The sequence below is a fragment of the Marmota marmota genome, unplaced genomic scaffold (genome assembly GCF_001458135.2).
Source record: "Marmota marmota marmota unplaced genomic scaffold, marMar, whole genome shotgun sequence".
NCBI classification, from domain to species: domain Eukaryota; kingdom Metazoa; phylum Chordata; class Mammalia; order Rodentia; family Sciuridae; genus Marmota; species Marmota marmota.
The window spans coordinates 5,351,559-5,367,935 of record NW_026000242.1 but is presented as its reverse complement, the minus strand read 5'-3'; the positions used below and the strand labels follow the sequence as shown (position 1 = coordinate 5,367,935).

The 16,377-nt window shown below is 44.8% G+C and overlaps 1 long non-coding RNA gene across 1 annotated transcript in view; it reads right to left on the bottom strand.

Annotated features, from left to right (window-relative positions):
* The window catches only part of LOC125613913, a 26,342-nt gene extending 23,012 nt beyond the window's left edge, over positions 1-3,330 (bottom strand). Inside the window, exon 1 of the long non-coding RNA XR_007344490.1 lies at positions 3,017-3,330. This is a non-coding gene — a long non-coding RNA (uncharacterized LOC125613913). The remainder of the gene's footprint in view (positions 1-3,016) is intronic.
* Between the last annotated feature and the right edge of the window lie 13,047 nt (positions 3,331-16,377).

Below are 16,377 nucleotides of genomic sequence, written 5' to 3'. Positions count from 1 at the left end.
CCCTTCCCCTCCTCCTCCTCCTCCTCCTCCTCCTTCTTCTTCTAATTTGTAGACGGACACAATGCCTTTGTTTTATTTATTTATTTTTATGTGGTGCTGAGGATCCAACCCAGTGCCTCACATGTACTAGGCAAGTGCTCTGCCACTGAGCTGTAACCGCAGCCCGATGTAACTTCTTTATACCTCAGTTTCATCACTTGAAAAATGATGACAAGAATAGCAATTCCCTCAGAGGGTTGTTGTGAGGATGAAATGAATTAACACTGCTCTGTAACCTCTGAACCCCAGTGTGCCCTAGGCCATGTCTTTAATCTCTCTGCTGCCTACACTCACTTCATTGTCTTTCAATGCCAACTACATACTGGCCAAATTTACATCTCGAGGACTGGGGATGTGGTAGCCTGCTTGCCTAGTGCGTGCAAGGCCCTAGAGTCAATTCCCAGTACTGGAAGAAAAAAAAAAAACAGTTGCCAAATTTGTAGCTAAAGCACATTTTTTTCCTCTGAACTCTTCATTTAGGTAGCCAACTGCCTAAAAGACTACTCTGCTTGGACATCTGATATCTTAAGTCTAATATGCCAAAAACTGGTCTCATGATCTCTGCCCCAAACTTGTTCTTTCCAAGGCTTTTCCTATGTCATTCACTATGGCCAACCCTGTCCCTGCCTGCTCAGCCACCATCCTTGCAGTCATCTATTAACCCAGAATTCTTGATTTTACTTCAAAAGATACCTGGAATGGGATCACTTATCACTACTCCCACTTTAACCATCCTGGTCCAAATCACCACCATCTCTCACCTGGACTAATGAAATTCTTGGTTCCCTGCTTCTTTTTGTACTTCCTTGTATTCTGTTCTCAGCATCCAGAATGAGCCTGTTTCAGCAAAAGCCGGTCCTGTCACTCCTGCCCTCAAAACCCAGTATTTCTCAATTTCGAGTAAAAGTCAAGTACCTGCTGGGGCCTGTGATACCCTGCAATCTACCCCATCTTCTCGCTGCTATCATCTTCCTTTACAACCCCTGACCTCCTTGCAAGTTCCCACACCTCAGAGTCTTTGTTCCTTGTTCTGCCTGATACACTTTTACCCCAGCTATTCTCCTGCCTCATGTTCTGAACACCTTCAAATTTTCACTCAAAAGTCCTCTAGTAAAAACCAGGTGCAACGGCACACTCCTGTAATCTCAGCTACTGAGGAGGCTGAGGCAGGAAGATCGGACGTTTGAGTTCAGCCTGAGCAACTTAGATCCTGTTTCAAAATAAAATAAAATAAAAAGGCTTGGGATGCAGCTCCTGTTTGTTTTAAAGGTCCCCTCATAAATACTAAGACTCTCCTGGTAGCCTCAGTCCTCCCTATCTTCCTCTTCTGTGTGACCTTTTTTAAAGCATGCCCTCCTGATATATGTTTTTTGTTTTAGTACCAGGGATTGAACTCAAGGGTGCCTAACCACTGAGCAACATCCCAGCCCTTTTTATTTTTTATTTAGAGACAGAGTCTTGCTAAGTTGCGTAGCACCTTGCTAAGTTGCTGAGGCTGGCTTTGAACTCACGATCCTCCTGCATAAGCCTCCTGAGCCCCTGGGATGACAGGTGTGCACCCCAGCGCTCGGCTCTGATACAGTTTCTTAAGGGTACTCTTTTTCTGTCCCACCCCATTAGAAAATAAGCTCCACGAAACTGGAAGACAGGAAGCTTCATCTGCATTCACTGCTTCATCCTCAGAGCTTAGACCAAAACCCAAAACATAAAAGATTCTTCATAATAAGTATTGATTGAATTTAACAAATACATGCTGATTCTAATAATTATTTTAACATTTTGGAGACAGTAAGTGGCAGAGAAAGAACAATCTTGAGCATTGACATTTCATGGTGAAAGTGAAAACCTCTAAACAATGTTTATGAGCTAAATGAAAAGGCATGCTACAAAATCCCATGTATACTATGCTCACAAATTTGAAAGACGTGTGTATAAGGAAAAAGAGAGCACACAAAAGTTATATTAGTTCTTGTTATAGGACTCTGACGGATTTTTCCTGCTGCTTTACAATTATATGTGCTGTTGAGTCTTAAATAAAATAAAACTTTAACTTACTACCATTTGAACATGATATCCTTAACATAAAAACAAACCAAAACTAGACCTTATGTTTTCTGTGGTGCAGAGAACAGGTAATACACTAGCCTGGTTTACAGTTATGTCTAAGACGAGTAGGAAGTAAGATTGTAGGTGCTGATCAAAGAGCTTTTGCTATAATGTTTTAAAAGAATGTGTTTTTATATTGTGTAATTAGATTTTTTAATTATTATTATTGTAAGGATAGAAGAAAGCATTTAAAAATTCTGAAACAAAATAAAGTGTGAGTCGGGCACAGTGGCACACAACTGCAATCCCAGCTGCTCAGGAGGCTGAGGCAGAAGGATCACAAGTTAAAGCCAGCCTCAGCAACTTAGCAAGGCCCTAAGCAACTTAGTGAGACCCTGTCTCAAAAGGGCTGGGAATGCCGGGCATGGTGGCACACGCCTGTAATCCCAGTAGCTCAGGAGGCTGAAGCAGGAGGATTGCTAGTTCAAAGCCAGCCTCAGCAATGGTGAGGCCCTAAGCAACTCAATGAGACCCTATCTTTAAATAAAATATAAAATAGGGCTTGGGATGTGGCTCAGTGGTCAAGTACCCCTGAGTTCAATCCTTGGTACCGAAAAAAGGACTGGGAATGTGGCTCAATGGTTGGATGCCCCTGGGTGAAATCCTAAAGGGTCCCAAAACAACAAAATTTTCTTTTCCTGTCCAGGCTCAATTTGCCTTCACTTAAGACACAAATGAGAGAGGCCTGGAACCTCCCCCCCCCCTTTGAGGTCATGGCTCCTGGTGACACACCCCATGTCTTCTGCTTGTTCTAGGGATGGATGGGGTGAGAAGACACCTCTCCCCTTCTCCCTGGGTCCAGCAACTCCCATGAGAGCCCTGAGATCCAGAAGGGAAGAGCAGATTAGCCTTCTGCCAGTGAATTACTCACAGTTTAGCTTGCTTGGTTGGAGACAGGCTGGCCTCCCAAGGGTCATCTGACTGCAAATTCCTCCAGCTCAGTGACAACCAATGAGCAGCTGCAAAGCCTGTTTCTCTCAAGGACACACCCACACATGTCACATCACCCTGCAGTAGCTTTGGATTATAGAGAGGAGTCCTTCATTATCCTTTGGTGCCACTGTGCATTCCTGAGACCCTCTTTGTGATGGCTTCCAAATTCTGCCTATATTGAAGAAGAAACTAGGTGCAGGGGAGGGCTGGCAAGACCAATGTGGGGACTCTTCTTTCCTGTCCCCAGGCATCTCTCCAGCCACTCTCTTTTCCCATTGCCCAGGACAAGGAGTCTTCTCTGCCAATGACCAGGGCTCAGCTCCCAGAATCTGTCTCCAGAAAGAAGTTTCCAGAGTCAGGAAGTCTGGCCCATGTCCATTTTCCAGACACTGGACTGGCTGGTTCTTGGTGACCAGTCCATTGCCTGTTTCTCTGCCCCAGCCCACATCTGGGAAAGGTGAAAAGGCACTGGGTGGTTTCTGGGCCAGTCAACAAGCAAAGGGTGACTGTCCTCACGGGGGAGCTGAACTCTCTGAGCCACTCTGTCTTTGCAGGGCACATCCCCTCAGCACCAGTGGGGATTCGGGAGGGTGGTGGGGCTGGATCATCACATGGAAAACAGAATTCTTCCTGTCCTGAGGCTGGCAACAGGGACAGCTGCAGCTTATGATCGTTTAGTTTCTTGAGTAGAATTTTAGGCAAATGTTTTTGTTTGTTTGTTTTGCAGCACTGGGGATCAAACCCAGGGCCTCGCACAAGCTAGGCAAGTGGTCTACCACTGAACTACACCCCAGCCTTCCTGGGTAGGATTATAAACTCCAGAGACTACTGATTCAGTCATCGGATATGTGTTCATCCATCCATTCATGACCTTCGTGGACTGCTGAGTCCATCCTGTGCCTGGCACCGTGCAAGGGTGTTATTCAGTAGTAAAGAAGGGATAAGTACACAGACATCTGTATGACAAAGAAGAGTCAGGTCACCCTTTGCTTGTTGACTGGCCCAGAAACCACCCAGTACCTTTTCACCTTTCCCAGATGTGGGATGGGGAGGAGAAAAACAGGCAATGCCACCTACTCCCATCTAAAAAGAAGATACTTGGTAAAAAAAAAAAAAAAAAAGACTCTCAGTCACATAATTTGACAACATTATTTGAACACAGAGATATGTCAAGTGTCATGAACCTACTAAGCACCAAACCTGATATCCAAAGCTTGTGTCATTTTTCTTGGCCTTGTTGGCAACCCCAGCATGGGCACAGCAGGCCCTGTGATGGAAACGCTCAGGAGAGAGACCTTGGCCCTTCCTACCCCTCCCCCACCAGCCCCAACTTGTAGCCTCTTCATCTCTTCATTCATTCAATGGGTCAATGACAATTGCTGAGCATCTACTTGTGCAAAAGTTTTGAGGAAGGAAGGAAGAAGAGGAATCATAAATGGCTTTGTCATCTATGGGTCTAATAAGAGCTTATGGTCATAAATAACTACAGTGCAAAGAGACAATGAGAAATATGGTAGGTGCTAGCTCAAGTCAGGGCAGGTGTTTGATTTCAAAGACTTCTTGGAGGAAAGGACACTGAGATGGGCCTCAAGGACATTTAGGTCTGGGTTGTCAGAGCTGTGGGGAAAGGGCTGTCCAGATTTCAGAAACAGAAAGCTTATAAGCAAGGGTGTGGAGGAGGGAAAGGCTGGAGGCACAGGTACAGTGAAGGCACCGGGGTCTGTCTTGTTGGAGGGGAGCATTGGGAACACACCATTGACCCTCTATAAATATCTATTACTTGAAAAACAAAAATGGGGGCTGGGGTTGTGGCTCAGTGGCAGAGCGCTTACCTAGCATGTGTGAGGCACTGGGTTGGATCCTCAGCACCACATAAAAATAAATAAATAAAACAAAGGCATTGTGTCCGTCTACAAATTAGAAGNCTAGCCAATCCCTAAAAAACAAATGCCAAATGTCTTCTCTGATATAAGAGGGGGGGGATGACTCAAAATGGGATAGGGAGGAAGAGCATGAGAAAAAGATTACACTAAATAGGGAAGAGAGGTGGGAGGGAAGGGGAGGGAGAAGGGGAATTGCATGGAAGATGGAAGGAGACCCTCATCGTTATACAGAATACATGTATGATGTTGTAAGGAGAAAAAGAAAAAAAAAAGTGTGTCACATTGGATTGGATAGAGAGAAATGATGGGAGGGGAGGGGAGGGGGGGGATAGGAAGGGCAGCAGAATAGAATAGACATTATGATTGCTGTATGTATATAGGTGACTCTGACCAGTGTGATTCTGCAATCTGTACAATCAGAAAAATGAGAAATTATACCCCAATTGATTCAAATGTATGAATTGCCAAGATCATTGTACTGTCATGTGTAGCTATTAAAAAAATGAAAATGAAAACAAAAAAAAGAAAAGAAAGTTTAAGGCCAGGGTGTACAATTTAGTGAGACCCTACTCAAAATTTTTTTTAAAAAAGTTAAAAGGACTGGAGATGGAACTCAGTGATTAAAAAAAAAAAAAAAAAACACCTGAGATCGGTTGCCAGTATTTGGTTTTAGCAAATCAGAAACAAAATTACATTTTAAGTGGAATGCCTTATATTTACATACTGTTTTATTTTTAATCATTTGTACGTGCATTGGAAGCAAAGGCTGGGAAGAACTGGCCTGATAGCCGTTTGTATGAAAAAGATCTGGTGGTGTAGGTGAACCACAAGCTAAACACGAACCAAGAGCTTGAAACATAATGTTAAGAAGCATCAACAGATGTGGAACCACTGAGCCGGGGCTGATAGGCAGGGTTCCTTGGAGACAGGGTATGGAGAGAAGGGAAATGGATAGAAGGTGCACATTTGCACTTGGCTAACAAGGTGACTTGGAAAAGTTTAAATAAGTGAAAGCTAAATCCACAAACAAATTTTTCTCAAGTCCTTCAGACTTTCATAACCAAAAGGACAAGGACAACCCCCTGCTGGGTTCACTGGTTTCCACCAGGGTCTAACCCCAGCCATCTGCAGGGGATGGATGAGGGCAGCCTCGTCTGGGTGCTGATTTTCTCCAGCTTTCTGAATATTACTCACCCCAGCCATTTGCTCTGGCCAGAGGTATCCGACCAGGGGCCAGCACCACCTAACCTTCTTCAACATCATCCTACAGAATCTGGCTGGTCACTGGGGACTCTTTCCCTGGTCTGGCCTAGAGGAGAAAGGGTCTTGGCTACTCTGGTATTGCTATTGCCACAGTAGCATCTTTTTGTTTGTTTGTTTGTTTGTTTTGGGGTACCAGGGATTGAACTCAGGGGCACTCGATCACTGAGCCACATCCCTAGCACTATTTGTATTTTATCAGAGACAGGGTCTCACTGAGTTGCTTAGCGCCTTGCTAAACTGCTGACGCTGACTTTGAACTTCTGCCTCAATTTTCCGAGTAGCTAGGATTATAGGCGTGCGCCACCGTGCTCAGCCAAGGTAGCATCTTTGTGCCCTGGTTGTGAAGTTGTTCCATCCCTCACCTACTGGGTCAAGAAACAAGTTCCTCTCAAGGTCAGAAAAGTTGGCCCAGAATGTCACGCACCTCACAGAAGGGTTTCGCCTATTCTGCTCCAGCGTGAGCAGATCTTTGACATGGCACTCAAGTTTCTGCACTGCATGTCCAAGGATCATGAACAACCTGGAAAACTTCCAGAATATGACAAAGATAATAGAGGTGGCGTGCAGGCTATGGAGCCAGAGAGACGTTCAAATCCAGGCTCTGCCGCTTGTTAATTTCATGACCTCTGCACAAGTTACTTACACGCTATGAACCTCAGTTTACCCACTACAAAATGAAATTAAGATAGTGGGTATTATGAAGGTGTAGCTTGGTGGCAGAGTGCTTGCCTGGCATGTGTAAGGTCCTGGGTTCAATTCCCCTAGCACCACGTGCACACGCACACAAATTGGGTCTTAGGAAGACTGAGTGCAATAATGCATGCAAAGTGTTTCTCATGGTTTCTGGCACATGGTGATCATTCATTAAATGTTAATTGTATAAGTTAATTTTTATATCATAAAATCTTAAAGGAAAGTATGATCTGAAGAGATGCCTTTGTGCTTATAGCTCGGGCCTCTATCACTGTCTGACCGGAAGTGGAGCTCCAGGGAGTCCCAGGGCCACACACAGACAGGCACCTCCTTTAAAGAGGAGCTCTGCTCTACATTTGCATAACTAAAAGTCCCCTCAGGCGGTTTTCCTAGAATGACAATGGATTAAACAATTGCTTTAAAATGACAGTTTTCATTTCCTCTTCATTTCTAACAAAGCTGCAAAGATTTTAAGAATGGAATTTCAAGTTTCAGAACTGAGACTCCAGGGACTGTGTGTGTGTCCCCAGCCCCATCCAAAGGAAAGCCTACTCCTGGTGTCTCACTGTCCACCCAGGTCATCTCATCTCTGCCAAAATCTAAAGCCAGGACAAGATGGAGGCCCATAGAACAAGTAGTTGAAAGTTATAAAGAGGGGGCCGGGGTTGTGGCTCCGTGGTAGTGCACTTTCCTAGCATACGTGAGGCACTGGGTTCGAGGGGCAGGAATGTGGAGGTGCAGATGTCGCGGGAGAAGAGAGGTCTCTGGAGAAGGGTCCAAGACCAGCAGAGTTCTTGGCGTATGTGACAAAAATTTTTCAGCCCATGCCAGACAAAGGCATAGACAAAGTATCGTTTAGAAAGTAGACACACATTCAAGGGAGAATGGGGGCCATCTCAAGTGTAAGATGCCCCTCCTTGGGTGGGAGATCTAATATTTAAAGGGGAGCAGTAGTTAGGGCTGGAGCCAGGATGGCTGGCACACATGTGGTGCCAATTTTCCCTGCGCTTGGGTATTCCTTTATTTTGCAAGTGGGGAGGTGGGGCAAGGGCATGTCGCTCAAGACTTACAACTGAGCTTTCTGCATCTCAGTGGCTCATGGTTGTTTCCTTCTGTGGAGACTCCCTCTCTCTCTTCACCCCAAATCCCGATCTTACAGGGAGGCGTATCTGCCACCCTTCCAATCCACGCCAGGGTCCTATCCCTCAACAGGGCCTGAAGGGCATACACGTGGACACCCCAACCGGAACATCCAACTTCCACCCTACCCTCCACCCTTGGCTACCTGTCAGGCCCAGGGATACGCTCAGAGGTAACTCTCTGTTCCTGGGGTGCTAGGCCTGGAAGTGGGCTGGGAGCATTTGGGAAAGGAATTCCAGGAACCTAGGGGTATATCTGTGGCAGGAGCTCCTCATGGGCACATTTTCTGTGCTTCCTTTAGGGAGGGGAAAGACCCAAAGAGGGTCAGAGCAGGGCCTTAAAGAAGCACAGGCCCTAATTAGGAGGCATTGGCTCTTGTTCTGGTCTTAGGGTGTTCAGAAAGTATTTACTGAGCACTTACTTTGTGCCAGACACTGTGCTGGGTATTAAAGTTGTTGCAGTCTAGAAGACTAAGGAGGGCAGGTGAACAAATAGTGAGCCAAGAATAGCAAATATGTACGTGTTTTGAGAAAACCCAGAGGGGAGCCCCACTCTGATAAGAGACAGAAGCTCAGAAGAAGCCAGGGAAATGGGGCTTGGAGGGGAATGGACTTGTTCCATGTAGACGGAACTGAGAAAAGGCCAGCAGAAGAGGCCACAGCAACCGGCTTTGAGGCCACATTCAAGAGTTCTGATTTTATACAAGAGTAAGATCAATTCACTGGATAGAGACCAGAATTTTCTTTTTAATAAAACAAGGATAGAAGACAAGAGAAAATAGAATCCCTGACATAATAAGGATAAATATTACTTTATTTTTAAAATTCTGATTTAACTATGAATTTATACATATGACTATAGTTCCTTTCCTAGGCTGAAACATCTCACCTCTTTCTTACTATGGGTCATGGTCAAAAAAATTTTGCAGGCTCCTTTATAGGTTAAAATGATAAAGTTTGATTATTTTAATCCCAAACTTAAGTGATTCTCCCAGCATCAGTCAAAAAACAGTCCTTTCTTACACTTCTTTAGTATGGATTAAATTCCAGTTCAGACGGCCAATAAATATTTTTAGGCACCCCCTGTATACAATCTATGAGTTAGATGTGAGGGAAATCAGAGGATGGTACATAAAAACACTGTCTTTTGCTTCTCTCCCGGAGCTTTTAGGAATGCTGAGGTGTGCCTGTGGGTCATCTGTCAATTTTGCCTTTTTATGGTTCTCGTCCTGGCCACAGTTATTGTCATTGTAGTTGTCATTTATGGAGCAGCACAGTGCTAAGTGCTTTACCTAAGGCATCTCATTTAATGTGCTTGGGCTGCGATAAACGTTCTCACTCCCACTTTACAGATGAGGCTGTGAGATGTGAGCAAGCTTCCCTGAAGGGACTGTCCTAGTCTGCTTATCTGCCATAACAAAATGCTGGGGGACAGCATGACTTGAACAATAGAATTGTATCTTTGAAGTTCTAGAGGCTGAAAAGCCCAAGATCATGGCCCCCGCAGGTTCGGTTGTCTAGTGAGGGCTCTCTCCCTTCTTGCTGTTCCTCACATGGCCTTTGTGCTCAGAGGGAGGGGGCATTAGGGAACATGAATTCTAGGATGACACAATTCAGTCCATAGCAGTGACATGTCCAGGAAGTGGTGAAGCAAGGTGTAGACTCCTCCTTCTCCTCCAGGACCTGAAATCTTACTTAACACCTCCTTCCCACCTCCCCCGCCCCTGCAGTGCCAGGTATTAAACCCAGGCCTCACACATGCTAGGCAAGGGCGCTACCATTGAGCTCATACCCTGCCCCTTAGCGCCATTTCTGAGGGGGCAAATCCCATCATATATATATATATATATATATATGAAAAAAATGGAAAATTTAGGTCAGGTTACAGAGGACTCAACATGCCACGTTATTGAGCTGGCACTTCTTTCGATCGTGTTCATCCATGCCCTCCTTTGGTGAGGAAGGACAGGTGGCAGCTCCCCCTCTGCGCTCTCGGAGCTGGTCCCACACTGTCAGCAGCCCTGTCTCCCACTGCTGTGTCATCACTTGCCCTCTTTCAAGTGCCTAGCCCACACCCAGCTGCCCCCACGATGCGGCCCAGAACGTTTCCTTCCTGGGGCAGCAGGGCCAAGTCATTTGGAAACCTCTCTCTGATGAGCTCCGTGATCAAGGTGCTGATATGGCAGGTGGGCCGCCTCACCATGTCCCCAATCTCGGAGGTGAATGCGGTAGGGAGTTTCGTTGACCTATCTCCTCCGCCTTGGGCCCTCTTCACTTTCACTGCAGGCGACCCTGCGGCTGCATCTGAGGATGCCACAGGCCACATCACGATCCTACTTCGGCCGTTTCCTGCCTGTCCCATTCTGGGCCACCCAAGGTCAAGCCTCTAACCAACTAGTCACTGACCACAGTTCCTCACGCTAAGACTCTGAGGACTGAAAATGGGGAAGATGAACTTTGTACCATTTTACTTTTGATTTTCTCCTCCAGAACCAGCAGGCTAGCTGACCCCCAGGGGACAGTTCATCTCTTGCTACTTGGAGGGCAGAGCTTTGTGTCCTAAGTCAGAACCAGCTGGGGTTCCCTTCTACCTGGATAGACTCCTGAGACCTGAAGAGGCTTTATTCTCATAAATAAAATAAGTTAAGAACTCTAGGCTGGCTTCCATCACAGGCTGAGATGAGGCCCTCATGAGACAAAGGATGTGAGAGGGCTCCGTAAACTGCACATTAATCTGGAAGCATTGCAGTGGAGGTTATTAGTTTATGAAGATTGAGTTCACATTCTTATTTGCTCTCCTAGCACCCTGTTCTTTTTCTTCATAGCATTTATGGATTTTCATAACTACACTGTAAGTTACTATTATCACGAGGCACATGGTTTATGTGTTTAATGCCTGCCTCCTCAACAGGGCATAAGCTACGATAGAGCCCGAGCCACGTTTAATTTTGTTTCTCATTACTCTCCCAGCACCTAGTTCAGTGCCTGGAATGTCGCAGAGGCTCAAGGAATAATTAACTGAGAAGTTATTTCAGGACCCACACCTCTCTTCACTCGAGATTTTTTATTAGGCTAGTCTGTATTGCTCACTGCCGAAGCCTGGCATGTCATAGGCAATTAATAAAGGCTTTTTTGGAAGTGGGAATGACTAAACCTCCCTAAATGCCATTGTCATTGTCAAGTTCTGTTTCTGAAAGCTCTGCTGTATTTCCCAGTTTTCCCCTCTGTGATCCCAATGCCCAGACAGGCTTCTGGGGCCTCTCAGACCTGCGCTTATGGCCTCCTGTCCTTCTCCTTCATCTTCCTCTGCTCCAGCCCAGACCAAATATTCACCATCCCCCACCAAGGTGTTCCATACCCACTGCAGTTCCGCCTCAAGTTCCTTCCTTTCCAACTCCCCTTTTAAAAGCACAAGTGTGTTTTTTCAGTGGTGTGTATGTGTGTATATATGCATGCATGTGTGTGATAGTACATTTTCCCCATGGAGAATTTCTCCTTGGAAAAAAAGGCTTTCATGTGCACAATATTATTTAAGACAAACAATACTGAGATTGGCCATGCAAACAGTGTACCTGGTAGGAAATTAAGGCTCAGAGAAGTTATATTTGGAGATGATGTTGTTGTTGTTGTTATTTGTTTTGTTTTCTTTTTTGGTACTGGGGATTGAACCCAGGCGTGCTCTACCACTAAGCTACATCCCAAGCCCTTTTATTTATTTATTGATTGATTTATATTTTGAGACAGAGTCTGGCAAAGTTGCAGAGGTTGGCCTCAAACTTGTGATTTTTTCCTTATTCAGTCTCCTGAGTCACTGGGATTACAAATTGTGCCAAAATGCCCACGCAAAAAGTTATATTTGTAATTTTCAATCTGGAGATTGCACCTTATGTATGGATCCATGAAAACAATTTGGTTGAGTGGCCTGCATTCAAAAAAATAAAAAGAGCAAGAGAAATAGAGAGGGAAGGAAGGAAAAGTAGAAAATAGGAGTATATTACGTATACTATGCATTGTTCATGATATTTGGTGTATGTGCATGTGTCCCAACTAGGTTGTGATATAAAATATATCTCTTACTATGAGTCATGGCCAAAGTGGCAGGATTATATGACATGCTAAAGGTTAACTAGCAGAGCTTAAGTTCCACCAATTATAGATTACAGAGAGGTACTGCAGTCTGGGAGGCACAGTAGAAATCTCAGCTGTTCCAATTAGGCCTGAGGGAAGCCGGGTGTTCTGGGGAAAACCAGCTGGGTGCGCTGGGTGTGGGAAGCGCTGTCCATTGTTCTATAGAGGCCTCAGCTCTGGCACTCTGTGTGGAGGGACTGAGAGACCTGCTGGGGTGGGGTGGGAGCTCCAGTTCAGGATACTAGTTGTGCCAGGGCAAATGTACCAATTGATACATTCATGCGAACCAATCCTATGTGGCCTTAAGGAAGTGGTTCTCAAAGGGTAGCTCTAGGCCAGCAGACCGGCATCAGTTGGACACCTGACTCGTTACAAAATCAAATTCTTAGAGCCACCCAGACCTCCTGAGTCAGATACTCTGGGAGTGGGCCCCAGCATTCTGATTTACCATGCTCTGCAGGTGATTATGGCATGAAGATGAGAACCAAAATCTTAAGGATGTCCTGATTGGCATTCTGTGTTTGTGTGTCCTAGGACATTAAGCAGGACCTGGTCTAACAGCAGCCATGCTGGCCAAGGATGGTGTCTGCCTGAGCCTCTTGATATGAAATCTACATTCTGTCACCCACTCAGCCTCACAGTTTACCCAGCGCTTTCACACACAGCACTTGTGTGAAAGAATGCTGTGTGTATCCTTCTTACTCCATGTGCTTTCTGGACTCAGCCTGTACAGTTTTCATTGACATGGTTCAATTTTGTACAGGGCTCTGAAAATGTTCTCAAGATGCACGTGTATACCAGTGTGCAAACTTCCATACATGCATCTGTTCTGCCTTCTCTGTTAGACACTGCTCCTGGGTTAGTCTCCCTTCTCGTTAGTGCTCAGCTCGATACTCAGCAGATAAGCACTGGAGTCCCTCTCTAACCCTGGTTACCCTGCCTGCCCCCAAATACACTGATTACCTTGAAGTAATCTTGATGGGCCTACCCAGCACCTGCAGCCCATTTCCTCCCTGCGGACTCCTACCTGTTACCTAATGACAGAGGAGCTATGCGTGGGTGCTGCCTCCCAGCAATGACAACCTTCACCACCCACTTCCTGTGTTGATTTGTGCTGTTGGGTCCCTGTTGCCTGAGTGAGCTGTGAACATTTATACTACTTCCCACTACCGTCTGAAACTCAGTTTCCACATCTGTAATGTGGTAATACCAATATCTAACACTTACAGACGGTTCAGAGGATGAGAGGAAATGATAGTGTAAAGAACTTAGCTCAGCTCATGGAACATAGTAAGTACCTGATAAACAGCCCGTGAAGAGTTCAGGCATAGTTTTCTATCCCTAGCAAAGCAGTCTCTTCTAGAAGGTTGTGTGGTCTTGTACAGCTATAGATTCAGGTTAAATATAATTAAATGTAAAGAATAAGTGAAGTATTTTTTTTTTAAAAAGAATAAGTACAAAGCCAGGTGAGGTGGCATACACCTGTAATCCCAGTGGCTTGGGAGGCTGAAGCAGGAGGATTGTGAGTTGAAAGCCAGACTCAGCAACTTAACAAGGCCTTAAACAATTCAGCAAGACCCTGTTTCAAAATAAAAAGGGCTGGGGATGTGACTCAGTGGTTAAGTGCCTCTGAGTTCAATCCTTGGCACACACACACACTCACACACACACACACACACAAAAAAAAAAACCTAATAAGTGAAATATGAAAGTTTAGTAAAGCTAATTTTAAAAATTATAAGGTGTAGAGGCTGGGGATTGTAGATTAGTGGGAGAGTACTTACCTAGTACATATGAGGCACTGGGTTTGATCCTCAGCACCACATAAAAATAAATAAATAAAGGTATTGTGTTCATCTACAACTAAAAAATATTTTTTTTAAAAAAAATTATAATATGGGCTGGGGTTGTGGCTCGGTAGAAGAACACTTGCCTAGCATGTATGGGGCACTAGGTTCGATTCTCAGCACCAAATAAATAAATAAATAAATAAATAAATCATGTCCATCTATAGCTAAAAATACATTTTTTTAATTGTAAGGTGAGGCCAGGTGCGGTGGAGCATGCCTGTAATCCCAGCAGCTCGGGAGGCTGAGGCAGGAGGATGGCGAGTTCAAAGCCAGCCTCAGCCACTTAGTGAGGCGCTAAGCAACTCAATGAGAACCTGTCTCTAAATAAAATATAAAAAAGACTGAGGATGTGACTCAGTGGTTGAGTGTCCCTGAGTTCAATCCCTGATACCAAAAAAAAAAAAAATTGTCAGTTGTATATATTGGTAAGTGCTATGTGAATGTTATTATGAGTCTCTCTGGGGGCCTAGAGGGACACCCCACTCTTCCTGAGGCTGATGAGGTAGTAACTTGTGGAGTTCTGTTCTGCATTGTTGAAACTGAGAAAGAAGAGAACAAGGTCTCTGCCCACATCAAAGGAGAGCATACCAGGTTAAAGAAAGGAACAGGGTAAAATCCCAAATTATCCCTACAGCAACACCTCAAACCTCTGTGGAATGGTTGAATTTTTCTGTAGACCCAAGTGATTATTATATCTAATATCTAGAACAATTAGAAATTTAATATAACCTCTGAACAGCAAAGTATAATGACAGAAAACTCCACTAAGCTGATCCCAAGCAGCCACCCACACCAGACACAAACCCAGTCTTGGCAAAGCCACCCATAGTCATTTCAATGGGAAGCCTAGAACACAATTCAGCCTCGATGAAGCTGCTCACCAAGCAGGTGGTGGGATCCCACATAGATGAAACATAAATAGCAAACAAACAGAATTTGAGCTGCCTCACCTGGAAGGATCCCACCCCATCTGATTGTCACACACAGGAAGAAGCCCAGCCATTGCATCTTTTAAGTCAGGATTGTAGCTTAGGCATTGCCCTCTCTACTTTGGGGAAGCTAGTCTGGCTTTATGAGTTTGAAGATCATATGATCATGTGTTAGTCAGCTTTCTGTTACTGTAACAAATGCTCCAAATCGACTGCTTATAAAGAGGGAAGTTTGCCAAGCATGGTGGTGCATCTCTGTAATCTCAGTGACTCAAGAGGCTGAGCCAAGAGGATTGTGAATTTGAGGCCAACCTTAGCAACTTGGTGAGATATTATAAATAAACTATAAAATAAAAATAAACAGAGAGAGAAAGAAAATAGGTACCTAATGACATGAAGCAGGGTTTGACTTTGACTTTGTCTTGTTAATGTTTTCTATCAGGACTTGGATGGACCAAAGATATCTTTTGTATGCTGTCATCACATCACCAGATGACTGAATCAAGGTCATAAAAGTCTCCCTCTGAAACAATGAGCTAAAACCACACAAATGAGAGCCATTGACATTGTTGTCAAGGGGAGCGAGAACCCACAGAAAAAAAATCATGTGAATTGCAGTTATATAAATATGGAGTCTTAACAAGGAAACCCATACCTTCCTAGAGTTTGTCTTAGAGGATATCTGGACCATGACCCAGAAGTCACTCAGAGACCAAAGAATAGGCTGACGAGGAGCCTAGAAACCAAGTGTTTGAAGAACAGTTTAAGGCAGTTGGGAGGGGGGTTTTGGGGGACTGAGAAGATTCACAGGCATGTGATATCTGTCTTCAGAGGCACTTATTGGAAGGAGAGATCTATGATCTGGACCAAGGCACAGCCAGGACCCCTGGGGATGAGTTACAGGAAGACAAATTTTGACTCAGCTTGAGGAATAAGTTTCTAATCATTCAACCATCCTACATTGAATCATAATCTCTTGAAAGGAGCAAATTTCTCACCCCCTCCCTGTGATGTTTGTCCTATACTGAGTGATCATCTGATGAGGACGCAGTGACAAGAATCTTACATTTGCTGAGGGTGGGGGTGGCGTGAAGATGGTCTGATTTGTCCTTCAAATCGAAAGTCCCTTTCGATTCCATGAGTCTCTATGCTGCATCCTTCCTGATCTATGTACTCACAGTAGCAAAAGCTACGTTGAATATGCTGATGTTCTGGAGGGGCAGGAGCATGGTGGGTAGTGTCGACAGGATGAGGAGGCCCAGAAAGCTTAGGACCCTGGAAACTTGGAGGCACTTCCTCCCAGCAGGTTTTAGGACTGGAAGTTCTGGAGAGGATCATTGACCCCTTGTTCTAGTATTCTTACTCCTCAAAAGCGGTTTCTTTCTGTTTTTTTTTTTTTTTTTTTTTTTTTTTT